Source organism: Mixophyes fleayi, chromosome 2, assembly GCF_038048845.1.
Source record: "Mixophyes fleayi isolate aMixFle1 chromosome 2, aMixFle1.hap1, whole genome shotgun sequence".
NCBI classification, from domain to species: domain Eukaryota; kingdom Metazoa; phylum Chordata; class Amphibia; order Anura; family Limnodynastidae; genus Mixophyes; species Mixophyes fleayi.
The window spans coordinates 17,631,734-17,653,673 of record NC_134403.1 but is presented as its reverse complement, the minus strand read 5'-3'; positions in this window follow the sequence as shown (position 1 = coordinate 17,653,673).

The following is a 21,940-nucleotide window of genomic DNA, read 5'->3' as shown; positions in this document are numbered from 1 at the left end:
GTCAGTGGTCTGCGTCAGCAAGTTGTACCACTGCTATATATATGTGAGGAGGGGCACGGGGAGATGAATGTAAAGCAGAGTATACACGGGGCACACAGAACTGGATCCCACGATGATATCCACAATACAACGATAACTGACAAGCACTGCTTGAAGTATACAAAGTCACAATAGCTATCCAGGCAATAGGAAACAAAGTGTCACGGGCACTAGGAGTCTTTACCCAGTATCACCCGCTGATGGTCTTATCAGAGCAGTAGAGTTGGTATATGATACTCTGGTGGCAGGGTGATAATGGAACTGGAAACAGCAGATGGTTAGAAAATGCTCAGAAAGTCTATGACTAGCAGCACTGGTAAACAATAGGTAACTGAACACGAGGATCTGGATGGACAAGGACACGTGAGGGTAGTCAGTGGTCTGCGCACGGCAAGTTGTACCACTGCTATAGTGAGAAGGAATGTCCAGGAGTAATAAGGAGGTGGAAGTCAGCGGTCTGCGTATAGCAAGTTGTACTGCTGTCTGTAGTGAAGGAATGGAATCCAGGTGAAGGTAACGGGGAAGTCAGTGGTCTGCGTGTAGCAAGTTGTACCACTGCTTATGTGAGAGGATATATGCAACTGGTGACACAGGGAAACAGGAATCAGTGGTCTGCCTCTAGCAAGTTGTACCACTGAATATATATGTGAGGAAGGACACGAGGAGATAAATGCAATGCAGAGTCTACACGGGTACACTGAACTTGATCCCACGTTGAACTGCACACAATAATAATAATGAATGAACAGCACTGCACAGATAAACAAAGTCACTAGAATAGTCCAGCAAAAGGAAACACAGTCAATAATAGCAATAGTCTCAGAGGATGGAAACTCCGGAGGAGAACAACTCAGTCCAGATGGATATGCAATACACCAGCACAGTCAATGAGAATTATGCATACCGTGGTTCAGATGAGCAGGCTGTTAGAGATAGCTGCAGGGATACCTGAGCGGCAGGGAACTGACGAGATGAGAAGTCCTTGCAGAATGGAAGCGGCAGGTAGGTGCAGCGCACTGTAGGTAGGCCAGCAAGGACGACAAAATACTCAGGAAGCAGTAGTATATCGAATTGAACAGCAGGAGACCACGGGAGAGCTGAAGCGATGTAGCAGAGCTGGAAGCCGAGGAGCGTAGACTCGATGCTAACAGGCAAGTTGACACAAATGGACACACTGTAGAAGCAGTAGGCAGCGGGTCAGCTGACGGCAGGTAGAATGCAGACTGGAGCGCTGAGACGAGCAGGACTCTGTAGACACGCTGAAGTAGCTAACAGGAATCAGCTGGAACAGTAGCGATGTACCACAGGAGGGTTGGAGAGATCTGTAACTGTAGATATACGGAGGCAGCGGATAGGAATCAGCTGTTGGAGTCACGATGAAACACAGGAGAGTTTGAGAGATCTGTAACTTGTTAGACACACGGAGGCAGCGGATAGGAATCAGCTGCTGGAGTCACGATGAAACACAGGAGAGTTTGCAGTAATCTGTAACTGTAGATACTCGGAGGCAGCGGATAGGAATCAGCTGCTGAAGTCACTAGGAACACGAGGAGTAGAAGTGGTCTGGAAACCACAAACGGCAAACAGGAATCAGCATAAGCTGAACACCTTCAGAGACTCATGAGGAATGAGACTCCAAGATCAGGCAACGTGGTATTGACCACAGGTGCTTAATATAGGGAGTGTTGCCTGATCAGCCAATTAAGTTAAAGGAACAGAACTGAAGGTTAGATGGGACTGCACATGCGCAGTACCTCATTATAATGGACGGACACGGTTCCTAGCTACCTTAGAAGTAGCACTCACAGTCCGGTGAGTGACACAAAGTCAATGGTAACAATAGCTTCAGTGGATAGGAGGCTCTGGAGGAGAACACAACTCAGTCCAGATGGATATGCAATACAAAAGCAAAGTCAATGGAAAGTATGCATACCGCGGTTCAGGAGAGCAGGCTGTCAGAGAGACGTGCAGGGATACCTGAACGGCTGAAGGCCGGCAGGAGGAGAGACCACTGGAGGGTGGAAGCGGTAATCAGGTTGGTGCAGCGCACGGCAGGTAATCCAGAATCAACGAAGCAATACTCAGGAAGCAGTAGGGAGTGGAACTGGAAACATGAAGAACACGGGAGAGTTGAGGCTGTCTGGTATCCAGTAGTAGTGGTGGAGGCAGCGGAGAGCTGAGAAGATAAACACAGGAGCGTTGAGACGATCAGGAACTCTGTAGTAGTAACGGAGGTAGCGGAGAGCTGACACGATAAACCCAGGAGAGTTGAGACGATCAGGAACTCTGTAGTAGTAATGGAGGCAGCGGATAGGAATCAGCTGAGTGCAGGCACGATGAACACAGGAGAGTTGAAGTGGTCTGGAAACCACAATAGCAGTAAACAGGAATCAGCAGGAGCTGAATACACGAGGAACACAGGAACACCTTCAGAGGCTCATGGGGAATGAGACTCCAAGATCAGGCAACCAGGTAATGATCACAGGTGGTTTAAATAGGGAGGGTTGCCTGATCATCCAATCAATTAAAAGCAACAGGTACTGAAGGTTTGATAAGGGCTGCACATGCGCAGACCCTCAGGATGGCGGACGGCCACGGTTCCTGAACACACGGGAAATGGCACTCACAGTCCGGTGAGTGACAATCTCGATCGGGTGGGGGTCCTTTGAATAGTTGCCCATTCACCTCCGCTAGGTCCCCTCCATTGGGGATTGTTTGCCCAGGAATTCTTCGGCTAATGCTGCTGCTTTCCCTGGGGTACTGGGATTTATGTCCACCACCCAATCTCTAATTTTTGGAGCCATTTTATTCATTAGCTGCTCCAATTTAATGTCTGTTAATGTTGTGGCTTGCTTCCCTTCTAGCCACCGATTAGTTTCTTTGCAATATACTGCTAAATTCCATATAAGAAGTGTCACTGCCTCTTGCCATGGTTCTGAACTGAGGGGTGACCGCATATTGAGCCAACACTAATTTCTGAATCTCCTGGTAGTCTCTTCCTTGCTCTGGGCTCAGGGCATGGTATTTCTCCTGCGTTCGGCTCATCAAACTTGGCATCAAATACTTCGACAGCTCCGCCACAGGTATATCATGCATTGCCATCATGGAGTGTCAATGTCCGTGGCTGATGCCACAAAGCGTGGTACGTCTGTCTTCCTTTCAATACTGACACTGATGCCATTGCAGGTATTACGACCGGTCTACCCAGCGCTGCTCCCAATACTGCTGCCCTCTCATGTGCGGCAGCTCCTGGTCCAAGTACATCCAACCAAATCTGCAGCTGTTCCGTGTTGCTGACGGTTATTGTAGCTGCTTGTTTTGTCATCCCCCGGCTTCCATTACTGAGTTCCCCTAACGGGTCCTGAACCGTTTCCCCCTCTTCTTCCTCCTCACCAGGGTTTTCTACATCCCACTGAGCCAACTTTTCGATTAGGGACACCCTGGTATCCGTTGAGATGATTTCAACTTTTCTTGCTTGACAAAGTCCCTGCGGAATTCCTTTCTGGGTGTTTCTGTATGTTTGTGCTGCTGTCTCCATTCTGCTGTGCCTTTCCAATTCCGTGCTGGTCACTGAGTGATCCCACCGCTTGCCACCAAATGTGAAGATACGTGGTTCCCAAATCACTCAGACACGGTATTAGAGGAAAAAAAGAAGGATGACTTATTCTGCAGAACAGGACTAAATACAACATGGCCCCTTAACGATGGCAGGTCAAACAAGTGAGGAAATCAGTTCCAATAAATCCAGCCCCCTCCCCTACCTTCCCAGGTATATTCCCTCAGGTGACCCCTACTGGGTCCTGCTCCTGGCTGGCTGTAGAGCTCACTAGTGGACAATAGGGAGCAAACAGAAATAACACTGATAGCTTAAATCACTAAGTGTACCCTGTGGAGGTGGAATTTAACCCCTGAAGTACTTTTCCAAGGATATGTTATAGTTACATCACTGATACTTCCTGATAACAACATGGCTAAAAAAGTGCAGTTCAGGTATGAATTAAATTAAGGGGTTGTAACCTCATACACCATGCCCGTTCCTTTACACAGATTTATTATGTTTAGAAATGTTGGTTGCTTATTTGTTGGCCAATATTCCTGGTATATTGGGACGATTGATTATCTATATAGTTACATGATGTATTTATCAGTGGTCGAAGTGGAGGTATGAAAAATTTAAATGGGAATATAAGTGAATGGAATTTAACAGTTTTACTATGTAGGCAGCCAGACCACCAAAAAAACCCAGCAATCTCATATCGCTACCACGTCACAGACCATCCGCCACTGCAGCTGTACCTACAGAAACATATTAACATAGATTATTACATTACAGCACTTTCATGGCCGTCTTCTGCATGAATCCCATAGTGCAGCATTTAAACAAGTAGTTGTATCTCCTTTTCTGTTTAACCCCCTCCCCCCCTCCAATGTATTTATTCTAATCTACAGTTAACAGACTTGATATGACAGGCAATCTAACTAAAACTGAGTACACCCTACAAATAATTTCTCCCGATGAGATGTCTTTAACGATTTTATTAATGAATGAAAGTCCTGGTGAGCATGCCGATTCCTGTGCTTTGGTATAAAGAAAATACTTTTTGTTCTTTAATATGGAGTAAGCATCCATTGATGCTTATTTACATACTTTTCAAATGTGGGAAGATCATAATGTGCCAGAAGGGGACAAAGCTAAAATTTTTAATGAAAAGCTGGCTGGAAGGGCTGGGGACACTCATAACCTCTCTATAAAGCAATAAGCCGATTATACAGAAGTGGAATAAGCACTTTTGGATCGACATGTTCTTTTAAGCATAAAACCACTATGTTTAAAAGTACAACACATTTTATGAAAAGGAATTATATGCTTGTATTGTGGGGCTTTCATATGTTTTGGATGTAAGATGTGATGACGAGCCTTACGTTTGGGAATCAATGTAATAGATTACATAACCCCTATCTACCATTAGCTCATAGACTCCGCTTCCCTATGTGAATTTACCTAGATCTAGATCCCATTAAAATGATGTGAAGCAGGTACATTTCACCTGACTAAATTCAGATTTTGGCTTTGTGAAAATGACTGTTGCAGTTGTGAGAATCACAGCTGCATTAATCTTTGTGCTGTATATAAAGTACATGTGTTTGGAAAAGTTTTCACTAATGTAAAACTAGTAAAAAAATGGATATCATCTTTCCTGATTTATATCTGGAGGAGAGGAGAGCAAATGTTATGAAAAGCAAATATAACAGCTGACATGCCTCAACCTTTCTTTCCCCATCTGAATTTCTTCATTTAACTTAATTTCAATGTGGTCTGTACTTTGAAAACAACTTGCTTGACTAGAGCTTCTTTAAACACAGTTTTGCCGTATCGGTGTAGGGATCCGCTGTCTGCAAGTGGGAGCAATGTGACGGAGAACTGGACACATAGCTGCGCCGCGAGAACTCTGCTACGCCCCTCCCCACTGATGACACTGGTTTGTCTGTCCCAGTGACCGTTGCGACCTATGGCTCTACTGGCTCCCTCCCCCCCACATGACTTGCAACGTGCGGCACTAAGGCCCCCCCCCCTGCGACTTGCGACCCGCACCTCTACAGCCCCACCACCGTGTGACTAGCAACCCGCTGCACACCAAACCCTCCTAATTAAGAAAAAAAAAGTCAAAGCCCTAGAACAATCTGCAAGCAAGGACGGTTGAGGCCAGTTCGATTTTAGAAGTGCTGGTATGCCACACCTTATACCGCCACACTTTGAGCACTGGTATTTATAGTAAATATCTATGCAGGGTTACAAAACTTTTTGTGAGAGTGGCTGATGTACATGATTGGAAGCCAGTTTTATTGAAATGTAAATGTACTTGGCCTCATAGCTCTCTTTAAACAAATGCTACCTGCCATATAAAGTGGGGGAGGGGAATGTCCAGGGAAAACAGTTCCTTTATGAATGGCTCCTAAGAAAGGAAATGGCATCTATAATTGATTATATATAATCTTCAAGAACACACATCAAACACAATTCTATACAGGTCTTCTTATAGCCAACCTTGGGGTTCTGCTTCAGGCACAATCCAGTGAAAATGAGGCTCATCTCTTGCCGCTGGCAGCACGGCAACTCTCCTGCTTCACTGTCACCCGATTTTGGCAGCACACAAATCCACAAGATCTGCAGGGAATGTGAACTAATGATAGTAAATTGCTAGTCCTGGTAGTTCTTTGCTGTAACCTATACTTAAGAGCTATAACCGATCATCAGCCCTGACTTCCAACTTCCATAATTTCATGGCAGAATCTTCTAGTCTGTTCCCCCAGCAGAGACTTTTAATCCGGCTCTGATTCCCGGATTAAGCTATCTCTACTGGTTGCCCAATTGGCAGAACTTTTCTCCTGGTGATGGCACATGGACCGACAGCCAGGGCTGCCAAGAAGAATTCAGGGCCCGGGTACAACAAATTCATGGGGCCCCCCTCATAGTGAAGTAAGCCCCAAAAAAGATTAGGTATATGGTCATATATTCAGGGGCGTGGCTAGCCAAACGGCAGTGCAAAAATTTTGGGAGGTGCGGTCATGCATTTGGGGCGCGTGGCAAACGTGCCATTGGGGCGTGGCTAACATAAAAACCACTAGGCTCTCAATTCGCCGGAGCGTCACATATGTTTAAGCACTCCTGACTTTCAGGACATCTACCACCACAGGGTAGTATACAAACAATGCAGTGTGTACACAAACAGTTCAGTCTTGGCCTACACCTTACATTGGACACAACATTCACCAAAAATTGGTATTGTCCCTACTAGAATCACAACATTTCACACACTGTGCTGCTCTCTCCTACCTGTTCTTCTCACTTTCTCCACCTGTGGCTGCTGCTTTCTTTAGTTGTGGCTTGTCCGGATCCAGAAATGTTGAAGGACCTATTTTGAAAAAAAAATGGCTACATTTAGAAAATTACAGCCAGCCCCAGCGTTAAATCAATAGCACCCACGATTAATAATTAGGCCTTCCTCCAGCTCCAATATTACAATAATGTGCCCCTTCATCATCGCCATGCCTTATGATCACACTGTGCCCTCCATGCTGTTTTTGCCCCCTTCATCTGGCTCCCCTTCATCAGACTATACTATGCTGCTCCCCCCCTTTTTCAATCCCACTGTGCCATGCCTCCCCCCCCCCTTTGTAACCCCACTGTGTCATGCTGCCCACCATTTTTTAACCCCACTGTGCCATGCTGACCCCTGTTTATTAACCCCACTGTGCCATACTGCCCCGTCTTTTAACCCATCTGTGCCCCTCTCATTTTTTCACCCCCTCTGTCATGCTGCTTTCCCATTTTTTAACCCCTCTGTGCTCCCCCCTCAATTTTTAACCCCTCTGACATGCTGCTTTCCCATTTTTTAACCCATCTGTGCCCCTCTCATTTTTTCACCCCCTCTGTCATGCTGCTTTCCCATTTTTTAACCCCTCTGTGCTCCCCCCTCATTTTTTAACCCCTCTGACATGCTGCTTTCCCATTTTTTAACCCCTCTGTGCCCCCACTCATTTTTTAACCCCTCTGACATGCTGCTTTCCCATTTTTTAACCCCTCTGTGCCCCCACTCATTTTTTAACCCCTCTGACATGCTGCTTTCCCATTTTTTAACCCCTCTGTGCCCCCACTCATTTTTTAACCCCTCTGACATGCTGCTTTCCCATTTTTTAACCCCTCTGTGCCCCCACTCATTTTTTAACCCCTCTGACATGCTGCTTTCCCATTTTTTAACCCCTCTGTGCTCCCCCCTCATTTTTTAACCCCTCTGACATGCTGCTTTCCCGTTTTTTAACCCCTCTGTGCTCCCCCCTCAATTTTTAACCCCTCTGACATGCTGCTTTCCCATTTTTTAACCCCTCTGTGCCCCCACTCATTTTTTAACCCCTCTGACATGCTGCTTTCCCATTTTTTAACCCCTCTGTGCTCCCCCTCATTTTTTAACCCCTCTGACATGCTGCTTCCCCGTTTTTAACCCCTTTGACATGCTGCTTCCCCGTTTTTTAACCCCTCTGTGCCCCCCCTTATTTTTTAACCCCTCTGTCATGCTGCCCCCCCGTTTTTTAACCCCTTTGTGCCCCCTCATTTTTTAACCCCTCTGTCATGCTGCCCCCCGTTTTTTAACCCCTTTGTGCTCCCCCTCATTTTTTAACCCCTCTGTCATACTGCCCCCCCCCCGTTTTTTAACCCCTCTGTGCCCCCCTCGTTTTCCTCCCTTCACTTACCTTTTCTCCTCTCTTGGTCTTCTCTGCTGCTCTGTGCTCCAGACTGACTGAATGCTGGGCATGACATGATGACATCACACCCAGCATTCAGACAGTCTGAATAGAGCACAGAGCAGCAGAGAGGAGGGATGCCGGCTCCGCGATCAGGTGAGTATGTTTTTTTTTTTTTTTAAACTAGCCTGCTCCCCCCACCAACGACCGAGCCCCCCCCCCCCCCCCCGCCAAAAAAAAAAAAAAAAGGAAAGGAAAAAAAACGTTATGAAAAAAAAAATTAAAAAATTAAAAAAAATCAGCAGCGCAAGGGCCCGGGCCGGGCCCCCTGACATGCCGGGCCCGGGTAATTAGTACCCGCTCCCCCCCCCTCTCGGCGGCCCTGCCGACAGCTGCCCATCTCACTCTTATACCCCATACCAACCTGGCTCCATGAAGTCTGATAACAGGCTTGCACGGTGGTCGCCGTACGTGTGAGGCTGCCATCTATAAACGTATTCCGGCTTCGGGAGGGTTAATACCCGGCTCCTTAGGGGTATTAAATAGTTATTTAAAAGTGTGAATGATAAAAATTAAGAGAGCAATACCTGGTGCCCCCGCATTAAATGTGTTAACCCCTAGTGCTGGGAGTGTAAAAATATATATTTAACTAAATATATACTAAAATTGAATCTATGGGCACTGCAGCGCTGGCTAGGCACTGGTTATGTAAAGTGTATGGGCCTGAGTCATTAAGGCAAAAAAGGAGTAAATGTTCTCTGGGACAAACCATGTTACAATGTAAAGGGTGCAAATTAGTTTATTATTTTGCACATAATTTTAATACTGGCTGTTTTTTCATCTAACACACAAATACTTAATAGCTTTATTATTACAGTGACATTTAAAGTTGATCTAGGACATGCCCTAACCCAACTATAAATCTGTTCCCACATTTTAAATTTACCTCCCCCTCCAATACAACATGGTTTTACCCAGTTGCAAATGTTACTCCTTTTTTATGCTTTTCTCTCCTTAATGACTCAGGCCCTATATGTACATTTAAAATAAGTATATTTTAAAGGGTTTTTAAAAAATAATTACATCTCCTACCTTCCCTGGTGGTCCAGTGGGAATCTTGGCACCACCGACTATTTTAACACACCTGCCCTGGTTCCCTTTCATGGGGATGGGAGTTCTGGGATGCTGATAGTGTTCTAAGTCTCCGGTAGTCCAGCAAGGACTGTATGAGCAGTCCTAGAGCCTTCACCTACATTGCAGCTAACCAGCTACCCAGGAGTAAGCATTTCCAAATGCCGGTGAAGAAGCCTAGTGGTGGTATCCTTATCCTACTACAACTATTGCGCAGTTGGCAATCACAAGCCGGCGGGTGTCTGGTGGCAAGGTGACACCAGAATTAGCGGTCAGTAAAAGTCGGTTACTGACGGTGTGAAAGCAATCCAGAAAACTGTGTATGCCAGGCAGCAAAGTAAGTCCATCTGGTAACTGATAATTAGGTTAGCTATGGTAGCCTCCATGAATTAACACCTTACAAAGTTCAAGACTCATTGGCATTTCCTGTGTGCGTTAGCTGGCCCTATGCGTGTATAGTACCATTAAAAGCAATGGCAAGAGCCAACGCTTAGCGCACCTCTGACAGACTGTGTTCGGAACAGTCTATGATGGACTGGTCTCCCAGGATGACTACAGCTCTTTCTCAGATATAGTTTTGGTAAATATATTATCTATAATATATATATATATATATTCATATGATGCAAATATGAGAGTGTTACCAGAAAGAGTGCAGGTCCTGGCGGGCTAAACCTTTATTTGAACATACCACTACCCGCCTCTCCTTGAACCTGTTAGACATAAGGAGTAAAAAGTACCCCGAACCCAGTCTAATGTCTGTGAAAAATGAGGACCCTTAGTGGTAGGGCTAAGTTAACCCTCTGCAATCATTGTTTCTAGAGGAAAATTGTACTTATCTAGGAGGGTGGTAACAAAAATATAACAGAGGAATTAGAATGACATTTTTACTTTTAGGTTTGCATATTCCCAGCCCACAATTCCATAAATGGTTGTGCAAAGCATCTATAGCGAGGCACTTATAAAAAGTGAAAATTTGGTGTGCGCATATGTAAGTGAACAGTGGTCAAATAGGAGTAGCAGCCTGGTTTTGCATGTTTACAGTTTGTCATATGTATGTATTGTGACAAAAGGAGATGTTTGTCACAGTCTTATAAGAGAGGAGTTAGGTATTTAACTGAGAATCTGCAGAGCAAGGCTGCAAACAGTTACACATTTGTGCAGCAGGGAACCTAGGTTAAAGAGATACAGGTGGAGGACATATGTGTGACAAAATAATAGTAACGTAACTTACATGCTTTCAAATGGTTTGTATTTGTCTTTTTCCACAGCTAGCAGCAGGCTGACAGGGTGGGTCTGCACTGAGGCTAATCAAAACAGAACACCTACAGGGAACTCCTGTGATGATATTGGGTTTAATTTAACCCTCTGTGCTGCACAGCTGACCTACCCGGTACCTATCCAAGGTTCAAAATCACCCAGACAAATATCCAAAATAAAATAAACAGGTTAATTTAACAAAATGGTAGCACCAAACAGCAATAAATATATTTAAATAATAACCTACAACAAACACTACAATCTGGCACAGACAACATACAGGATATATTGAAAACACGTCATCAGTTTCCTAGTCACTTTCAGGGACTGCTGTCTATCCACCTCCCCCTCTCTCCTTTAAGGCTACCAGCAAGGCAGTGGTCCTGAGTCACTGTCACTCTGCTTGGCAGACACACAGCTCCCCAAGACATGGGGCCCGATTCATCAAAGTTCGCAAACGCATACGCTTCTGCCTTGCAAACTTTGAGTGACGTAAACCGAAATAAGCATCTCAAACAGCAAAAACACACCCCCATGGGGTGTAAGTGACGGAAAAAAGCAGTGCAAACGTTAGAAAACACACCCACCTGCGGATCTTTAAACATGCTACACACATAAGCGACGGCTCTCAACTGATTGACGGCAAGCTAAACAATGCATACTTCACGCCCACTGTGGGACAGGCCAACAGTTTATTTATATACAACACAACAAACATGCCTGGGGCTTATTTTAACGAGATAGCTCTTTACTCATTAATTACTGTCAATTAACAATAATCTGGAACACTCTCAACCTTGTTTTTCCTTTGCGAATAATTAGTGCAATCCACACTGTTAACAAACACATTCTTCACGATCTTTCTGTGTTTAGGATTTCAAGTCGCCGTATAGTGCGCAAAATGCATGGACAATGGATACATTAAAAACACATGAATAACGAATGTATCAAAATGTATGTGCTGTAAATAAATCTTTTTGCCTTTTCAGCAAAATGCACAGCATACTCTTCCATAAAGGATACACACAAGAGTGTATACAACCTCCACACAGAGGAAGGGTTTCTGTCTGGATTAGAACTCAGGAATGACTGTATGCAAATGGGGACAGCTACCCGCTACCTCAACCTGAGACATGAAAATACACAGACAACACCAACAATACAGCATGCGTGCTACACAGACACCTCACACTTAATACTACTCTACATTATTCACACAAATTACTCACAAAATACCTCTCTCACAGGTAGCTCACTGGTTAGCACTTTGGACTCACAACACAGCAGACATGAGTTCAAATACTGAGCATACCCATAACTAATGTGTGGACTGGAATCATTATCCTAACAAGAAATGTGACACAATGCTTTCTTTTTTTATTTTGGATTTGTTATACACGCTCAACCATATTGTAAAATATGCCCTCTGATTTATACTGTATTGAAAGTAAATATTTATTTGGAGGGAAAATCCGAGAAGCCTCACGGCCTATACTTCACATGCACAGTATTAGGTGCATGCTGACATTGAGTATTCTAAATGGACTAAGAGGGGGGGGGGGGGGGGTGTTGTAGGTGACAGCTTCCTTGGAGGTAAATGCAACATTGTCAGCAAATAGACTTTCATCTGGATCCATGGCGTACACATTATGTCATGTACTCAACTTTATCCAAACAGGCCGCTCTCCACACTCCAGTACCATGGTCCTTTGCCTCGCTTGCACTTCTGCCTTACACCACTGACGCCACTTCTGGGTACACTTTCGAGGCTCTCTTCAATGTGTCACTGGCTTTACTCTGTTACTTGAATGTAACCTTGGACTATCACTACAATGACATATGTATTTGGGGTAATTGGTAACTAGCTAGAGCGTTTGACATTTTTGGATTTTATCTTGCACACAGGGCCTACAGATGCAATACCTCTTATAGGGGTGGCTTGTTCGTGGAGGGCACATGTTACTTTTGGATAACATGCAAACAGCTAAAGAAATCCTTTTTTGCTATACAAATGATGTTATAAGCAAAACATCTTTCTTCATTACTCTTTTCGGACTATTATATATACCCACATGTTGTGTAATGAGATGAATAAAGACACACACACCAAGGTTTGTTTTTTATAAAGTTATATATTTTTAAAACGCAACAATGTTTTCGAACTATTTACCTATACATCAGAGAAAAAAAAAAAAAAAAAAAAAACAAATTATCATTAAAATGAGGCCCAGTAGGCCAATTTAAAACAAAGGTTGCCTACAATATTTCCTAAATGTAGGTGGAGGCCTTCCAGGTCCTCCACAATTTGACCCATGTGGGCCATAAGTTCTGCTGCGGTGGGTGGTGGTGGAGGCCAATTGCCAGCTTCCTCAGTGGGTGCTGAAAGAAATCAGAAATTAAACATTACATACATGGATACATATTTTATCAAACAGACAGGATTTACTAGAGATGTTTACTGTTACATTACTTTCAAAAGTTAGGCCTCTGGCCACAAAACCATTTGCACGCACATTAGACGTTGAGAAGGCATTTGAATCAATGTACTAAATTCTGGTGAGCCACGGGGAGAGGGCCATGCACAGGGTTGTCTTATCCAGCATATTTTGGCCCCAGGTCTATGCACTACATGGGCCACTACCTATACAATCACTCACAGGAATTCCAACGATTTTGGTGTATATTAGATTTTATAAACAAGTCATTAATATACTGACAAGGTTTACCAGGCTAGCGGCCACATTATTTTGGCCAATGCCCTGCGTGCCCATGTGTTAAGATGTCTGTGGCTGTGGTTTGAGTGTTTAATGCGCCTAAAATGTATAGGCAGATATTATAAGTGTTCAACCTGTGGCATTTAAGGCACCATTTAATCAACATGTCACAGCAGGGATTATGCACAAGTTTAATGCACATGTCAATCTTATATAACTATGTCCATCACTTATCGCAAATACTTACAATCTTCCAACTCCACTGCCTCTTGGCTGCCCGATGTGGAGTCCTCAAAATCCTGGGGCTCCCGGTCAGCCTGCTTCTCGTCCTCCTCCACCGCTGCTGCCACTGGCACCGGCACTGCCACCGCCTCCTCCTCCTTCTGCTTCTCCACTGCCACTGGCAGCGGCACTGGCACCGCCTCCTCCTCCTCCTACTGCTCCTCCACTGCCACTGGCACCGCCTCCTCCTCCTCCTGCTCCTCCACTGCCATTGCCACTGGCACCGCCTCCTCCTCCTCCAGCTCCTCCACTGCCACTGGCACCGGCACCGCCTCCTCCTCCTCCTGCTCCTCCACTGCCACTGGCACCGCCTCCTGCTCCTCCACTGCCATTGCCACTGGCACCGCCTCCTCCTGCTCCTCCACTGCCACTGGCACCGCATCCTCCTCCTCCTCCAATGACAGTGGCACTGCCACCGCCACTGGCTGCTGCTCCTCCTCCTCCTCCTCCTCCTCCTCCGCTGCCTGCGCCTCCAGGACTGCCCGGCGGTGTTGGTGCCGTTCCCAGCGTGCCCGGTCTGTTTGAAAAAAGGAAATATAAACAAAAGGTTTCACTGTTTTTTCATGTAGCACACAAATATCAACTTTAAACTTCAGTGTACAAAGATTCTATCAAGTATCTGTGTGCTAAACGAAAAAACAGTCAGTAATTAACTTATGTGCAAAACAGAATACTAATTTGCACCCCTTGTATTGTAACATGGTTTTGTCCAGGAGACTGAAATAAGAAGTTTCTCAAGTTAAGGATCCTTCATGAATCAGGGCCATAGAGCAAATATATATATATATATATATATATATATATATATATATATATATATATATATATATATATATATGTTGACATGTTTTTTGCGATTAGTAGAGAACTCACTTATTCTGATCTCCCTACGGAGCTCCTCCAGAAGCTAGGGCTGGCGGCACCGGAGATCGCTCCACCGCCGTTGGAGCTGAACGGTGCTTCGCCGAATGTTGAATTGTAGGCGGAGGTGTCTGCGGACCCTTTGATAGGCCCGCACCTTGACCTCGTTGGACACATACCTTCCAGAAGGTACATTGTCCAGACCCTCTGTAAGGACTCTCAGCTCACGCCTGGTGAAAATAGCAGCCCTCATTTTGGTATAATGTCTATCACACAAAATGGGGGCCTCTGCATTGCGATTGGTTCGCTGAGCACGTATGGGCGTGCTCACGTCACACGCGGAGCTTTCACACACCTGTGTTGTGTCTCTGATTGTCTCTCCCACCAAGAACATGGCGGGCGCCTGCACTGAGACAAGTACTGTGTGCTCAGCAATTAGGAAGAAGAGTGTACACCTGGTTTATTAATTCAAAACTCCATTTAAACCCACCTGTGCTTTGGTCTAGTGCCTGTTCATTCGCTTTTTTGCCTGGATAGAGCACAATCAAGATTTTATTAAATTTGGATGATTGGCCTAAGAAGCCAACAACAAACAGTAAGTACAAAGCTAAATCAGAGATTGTAAGATTTTAATATTTTTTTTGTTCTCCTAATGTAGCAAACTGTTTGCTCTGCAATATGTGTGGCCAGAATGTAAAAAAAATTGCTATGGAAAGGGCCCCTGGCCTCACATTTAACATGTAAAGTTTTCAATAGTAGCCTACAGTATGCTAAGTTCTTTTGAACCTTATCCATGTTCAACAGCATAATAACTAGCTCATTGCATTGATGGACACATGGGTCCAAATGTATACACTTATTTTGGCTACATACCTCCACAATTGCATTTGGAGTACACACTTAAGTGTGTTGCTGGCTGATTTGTAACCAAATATTAATAATAATTACACAATATAGGGTTTGCAACTGAGTGATATCCTTAATTTTGGTGTGTTGCTAACCTGTAAACCAATGTTATGGTTTGAAAAGTGACGAGTAGTAGTAGTAGTAGGAGAATGTTGCAATAGTATTTGACGAATATGTCAGTCAAAATGCAGTGGCCAAACTAAATGGCCGTTAAATAGACAAACCACAATGTTTATTATAATAAGGGGCATGTGTTTTAGACCTAGTTAGAAGTTTGTGAAATTGTACCTTATGTAGGGGGTGGATGTGCTTAGATTCTGTATCACCACCTGACTGTGTGCATTGCCTATAAAGACACGACTTATCTTTGAAATAGGAATATGTCTGATGCTGGGCCAAGTAATGTGGAGGCACCAGGGCTGCCAACTAGGCGTAAAAACAATTTCATAGAGGAGGAGCTGAAGGTGCTGGTAGAAGAGGTTCTGGCGAGGTTCCACAGTGGCAACCGGCAAATAACCGGACGCGAGCGCCAAACGCATTGGCAGGAAATCACACGGCTCATCAATGAAATATCTCCGCATGAGCGTACAAAGGTTGAAGTACAGAAAAGGTACTAATCAAATTTTAAAATAATAGCCCTATTTAACTTTACTGACTGTGTCTATTTGTCAAATAATATATATAGATATCGCTAGAGATAAATATGGATATTGTGACATAGTAGCATTAGTCACCTGTGAGGTGAAACCACCTTGTGACTCCAATGCATTTGTTGATCAGGCCCTTTGTTTTCAGAAACTAACACCATGGCCCTTGGTCACATTGACATAATATGTTTACCACATTATACGCGCTTCAAAAGAGCAAAATCTGTATTACTGTATGTGAAGGTTAAATTGGTGTGATTAGCAAACGTGCAATGTATTTTAATGAAAAATGTGTCATTTTGAGTTGAAGGTACTATGTGAGGCAATAATGTTTGTCTATTCCACAGATGGGCAGACTATAAAGGACGCCTGAAAGCGAAGCTCGTTGAGATTCACAGGCATGCTCAAGGCACTGGTGGGGGGCCTCCACTACGTACTATTTTAACACCCCTCGAGGAGCGGGCGAGGGCTGCAATAGCCCTGGTGGAGAAAGTTGGGGTGGGCGACATAGACACTGGCTCTAGCCCATCCCGAACAGGAGAGGCCGCTCCACTAGGTACATGATGAGTTTGCTTACTTAATGTCTGTAAAGCTTTGTATCTGTCTGAGTAAAAGTGTCAACTCTCAGGATGTGTGTGTGAAGGAAAACTTCAATTGCACAATGTGTTTGCCTATCACATAGTAGGAAATTAAATTTACACACTGAAGACAAATGGTCTCAATATGTAGGGCTCATCCTAAAATGTGAGACCATAAGTGGCAATGTATGTATTTGGGGAGCGGAAAGGGCTGCTAGCACATTCAAGGGAAGCTGACACTTTACCAATGCTACATCACGCGTTGTAAGATGTTTTTGCCAATATAATATCGCACCTTACGCTTTGATTCTAATTACTTTATTTTACTAATTATCTCTCTACAGAATGTGAGCAGCAGGCGCCTGCTTCACCAGTGGATGATGAAGTTGCCTGTGATGTGGAGGAGGCTCAGCTGCCTCCAGCTGAATATGTAAGGCAGCGGGCACTCGCACACGCAGCCCAAAATCTTAAAAACGCCACTGATGCACAGAATGTTCACCTGTCACAAATATCGAGCACTGTCCAACACACGGATCAGCAAATCACCAGTCTCACTAACACACTCTCCGTTTTCATGAGCACACACACCTCTTTACTGACGACACTCGCCACCAAAATGGATAATTTAAATACTTCAGTGACAAATATTGCAACACTCCTGGGTGATATCTTGCATGCCCACTCCCAACGCACCTCCGGCACAATCCCTTCACACAGCTCAGATTATTTGTTCGGCAGCCCCCATACCCAGTTGTCTGTCGCCTCCACCCTCCCTGATGTGTCTGTCGCCTCCGCCCTCCCTGGTGTGTCTGTCGCCTCCGCCCTCCCTGGTGTGTCTGTCGCCTCCGCCCTCCCTGGTGTGTCTGTCGCCTCCGCCCTCCCTGGTGTGTCTGTCGCCTCCGCCCTCCCTGGTGTGTCTGTCGCGTCCCCCCTCCCTGGTGTGTCTGTCGCGTCCGCCCTCCCTGGTGTGTCTGTCGCGTCCGCCCTCCCTGGTGTGTCTGTCGCCTCCGCCCTCCCTGATGTGTCTGTCGCCTCCGCCCTCCCTGATGTGTCTGTTGCGTCCGCCCTCCCTGGTGTCTGTCGCGTCCACCCTCCCTGACCCCGAACTATGTCGTCTTATGTGTTTAGCCTTTGCCCGTGGCTATGGCCAATCCCCTGTTGTGCCCACTTCCCCCTCGCCTGTCGTGGCCCCATACCCATCCCCTGACCCTGCACCTTCACCTCGTCGGACACAACCCGCTTGCCTTGCCCCATTGCCTGGTTCCTCTGACTCCTCTACATCACGGGTGACAAGAAGTCGGAGTAGGGGAGCCTCCCTTCCAACCCCCTTCAAAAAGGCTCGGAAAAAATAATTTGTATTGTTTTAACCTAAAAATATAGTTTGATATGTGACAAAAATATGTATATATTTTTTTTGGAATAAAAAATTTCCTACTACTGAAATGTGTCTTTATTTGGTAAGGCATATTCCATAATGCTTTTTTAAAAACAATACTTGTTATCAACTCTAACCAAAGTATAATCTCCGAACAAACAGCCTGATTCATTAACGTATTCAAACAAATATGTATCTAATATCAGTGTGCTGACCAAAACCATGGCCCTGATTGAGTAATGAACCTAGATGTTATGGATACATATTTCTGAATGCTGCTCAAAAGCCTTTTAAAATGCAAGTGGTGCAAATTAGCAATAGGTTTAGAGCATGAAAAAAAAATAATGTCTGTATCCTAATGTACCGCACAAATACTTGATAGCTTATTTGTACACTGAAATGTTCAGGTCAGCTAGGACCTCTCCTACCCCAAAATTAGATCTCCAATGACATTTTTGGTTTACATCCCCCTCCAAACTCACATGCTTTGGCCTTGCTTAGTTACTTTGCCTTACCTTTCCAGAATGATTCTGGCCCATGGTTTGCTGAAGAAGACTTAAACAAGAAGTGTATCAAGGTAAGCTTCTTAATGATTTTGCCACAGTATTTCTTTATTTGCCTGAGTAAATTATTTCAAACACAGCGTGCAACTACAGTGCCCCTTTAGAGGTAGGGCAAATCATCCTGTAAAGGAAGTATTGCATTTGCAAACTGTTAACCTGACACAAAGGAGCCACAAAAGACAGGTGTTAAGGTAACCAAATTAGTTGATTTTTTTTTTTTGGATATGATGCCACAGGACAAATATTGTTAACTACTATTTTGTACAGGTAAGATTCTGTGCTAATTCTAAAAATCTAATAAGGGATTTGTATTTAAAAATAGTGTTAATGCACAGTGTGTGGTACACTGGACGTCCTTTAACACAACACTTGTTTAAATATGACCTTATTGCACTAAGCACATATAGGTTGGGTCTCACATTTGGATCTTAGGTGCACTTACCCCATCAGCCGCTGTCATATTACGGCTACCTGGGTCCCTTCTGGTCCTCAGCAACATTCCCATCCTCCACAGCTCCGTTTGTAATCAAACACACACTGTTTGTTCAGCTGCATGTGCACAGGCATCTTGGATGCAGTCAGGTGATCATTCCAAATCAACCAGATTCAGCACCTGTGATCCCATGAAGTGCTCAGCCAATAGTTACTTGGGACAACCTATTTAAACCTGCTGCTGTGATCTGTTCATTGCCTGAACAACACACTTCTCTCTAGAGGATAGTTATTGGCTCCAGTGTTTCTGGCTTCATTACAAAATCAGTGTTTGTGTCCACATTCTCAGACTGCTCATTCCCCTGCTAGATTGGACAATCAGCAAGAACATGAGCAGGAAGATCATCCAGGCTGCTCTGTTCAGACCTGCTGCAGGTAATCCCAAGGGTCCCTGATTCGGATCAAGAAATACAGACTAACGTGACAGTTTGACACACTATAGGGGGTATGTAGTGCTGTGTGTCTGACTAATCATGTAAGACGCAAATGAAAAACTTTAGAGTATAGATATGGTTTGCTCAGGCAAATAAGCACACTCTGTAATACAAGTAAGTAGACTCCAAGAGGTAGTTTGTCCACCAAACTCCTCTATCCTGTAATGACTTTTCCAAACTCTATGATCTGATCCCCCCAATCCATGATAGTTTAAACCAATCTGGAACCTTGAATACATTATTAAAACAAACAGACCCTAGAGTTTCTTATGTAATGTACACTGATTCATTCATTGTTAGAGTGGGCACGTCACTTGGATTTCGCTCCCTTCCAGTTTTGGAAAACATTTATGCAAGGCCAAGCTATTTTATATAACGGGCAACATATTATAATTTGAAGCTTGGTATGTTGTGATTTCTTGCCAATACAGACACAGGTACCCATTGCACACGTTCACCATCTATAAGCCAAATAAACTGGATGCCTCACCTAACAATGTAAACACCAACAATATCTACCAGACATTAAACCCTCAAATGACTGTGTGCTGGGCCCAACACTCTTGGATTAGATGGTGGTAAAGGAATTTGAACATGGACCCATCATCCTAAAGGGAGGATATCTGTACATTAAGGATTTGTACTTCCCTTGCCCAAGGCATGGGCAAATGCCGCAAATTATTGTTAACATTGACTAGCATGTTTAACAGACATAGGTGGTATTACGGCGCAAACTAACACAATTTACTCTACACACACACAGGGTTTGAAGAGAAACAAAGGTGGAATGTGACTTGTCACTACTTTCCACTTTCAGAGGGCAATCTGCATGAAAATGGTATTGAGAATCAATTTCACATTTCTACACCACAATAACATTGGAGACCTACATTGTCAGGTTCAGCAAACATGTCAAGTGACTGCTGCCTAACAATGTGTGTAATCAGACTAATGTAACTAGTTCTCATGTGGAGTATCTATGTTGGCTGTAAGTTTACATATAGCTGCCTTGACCAATTAGCAAACTAGGGGCCTGATTCATTAAGGATCTTATCTGTCATTTTTTGCTTATCTTAAGCTAATCAACTCTGTTCATGCTCAGGAAAGGGAGATAGGAAGCAAAATCGACTGCATAAGTGAAGAATTTCTTACGTTAGGATGAAAATCCATCTTTACTTCACTCTTATTTCCCTGTTTCTTCGTAACAATAAGCATCTTACCTTTTGCACAAGATAAGAAGATCACTAATGAATCAGGCCCTAGGTGAGGTATTACATAACCCGGCAAATAAACATTGTAAAAACACCAAGAAAAGGTGGAGACTGGAATATTTGCTACACCAAAAGGTGGCTAACACAGCTTAGTGCCCTAACACATTCCCCATAATTGTTAGTGTGGGGTTTGTGTTGGACCACTTTGAAACAAAGTGCCACTAGCACAAGAGAAAAAGATTGTTATCCTGTTTGGGCAAGGGCCAAAAGTTCGTAGTGTTTGACCTGACACTGCTAACATTTTTGCTTTCTTTATATACATTTACCTGTAATGTGATGCCTATATTCCTACGCACATCCCATGTTCGCTCTAAAAGCTGAAAGTGTCCAAACAATTTACTACTAAGCAACCAAACACACATACAAACCTCCACACTATGGACATTTTCTAAAACTATACATTTACCCCATTGAGCGTGTTTGTAGTCTATGGTGTATCTGTGGCAAAGGACAAAATAACCACGCATAGATTTCATATATTAAAAAAAAAAAAAACCTGTTCCACAATAGTTTTGAAAGCACTACACATGGATTTATGGGTATTAAAATATTAATCAGTGCACTGTAGTAATGGTACAAAATGGCATGACAACCGATTGCTGACACATTTGCAGCATAGGCTAGATTTATTACATATATGAAATCAAACGTGCTGACACAAACAAAGCAAACAAGGTAATGGTCTGTGTGTGTAAAAGTTCCTTGGATTAAGAGATGACAATCTGGCCAGACTGAAGAGAGACATAAGCAGGCTTGGAGCTCTGGAGAAATTCAACAACATGTAGTGAGACACGAATTGCACAAATCCAAAATCCACAGCAACACACCCTGTTGAATGAAAGTCAACAAATTAATATGGCAATATTAGCTCAGACAACTTGCATTTTGATATCAAGAGATTGAGCACTGTATTGGCATGTGTAAAAAAGCCAGTAATATTATAGTGTATAATAATGGCTTGTGTGTTTGGACTATACCTAGGATTCTGAATGCACTATTTGACTTAATTAGAAACACCAAACCCATATGTTACATAGCTAGCATCTGCCCATATGTTTTGTTTGTGCAACCACACATTGCAGGCTTAGTAACGACGACATTATTGTATGTAGCACACTCACTGGCCAATCACATTTTAGTGCAGAT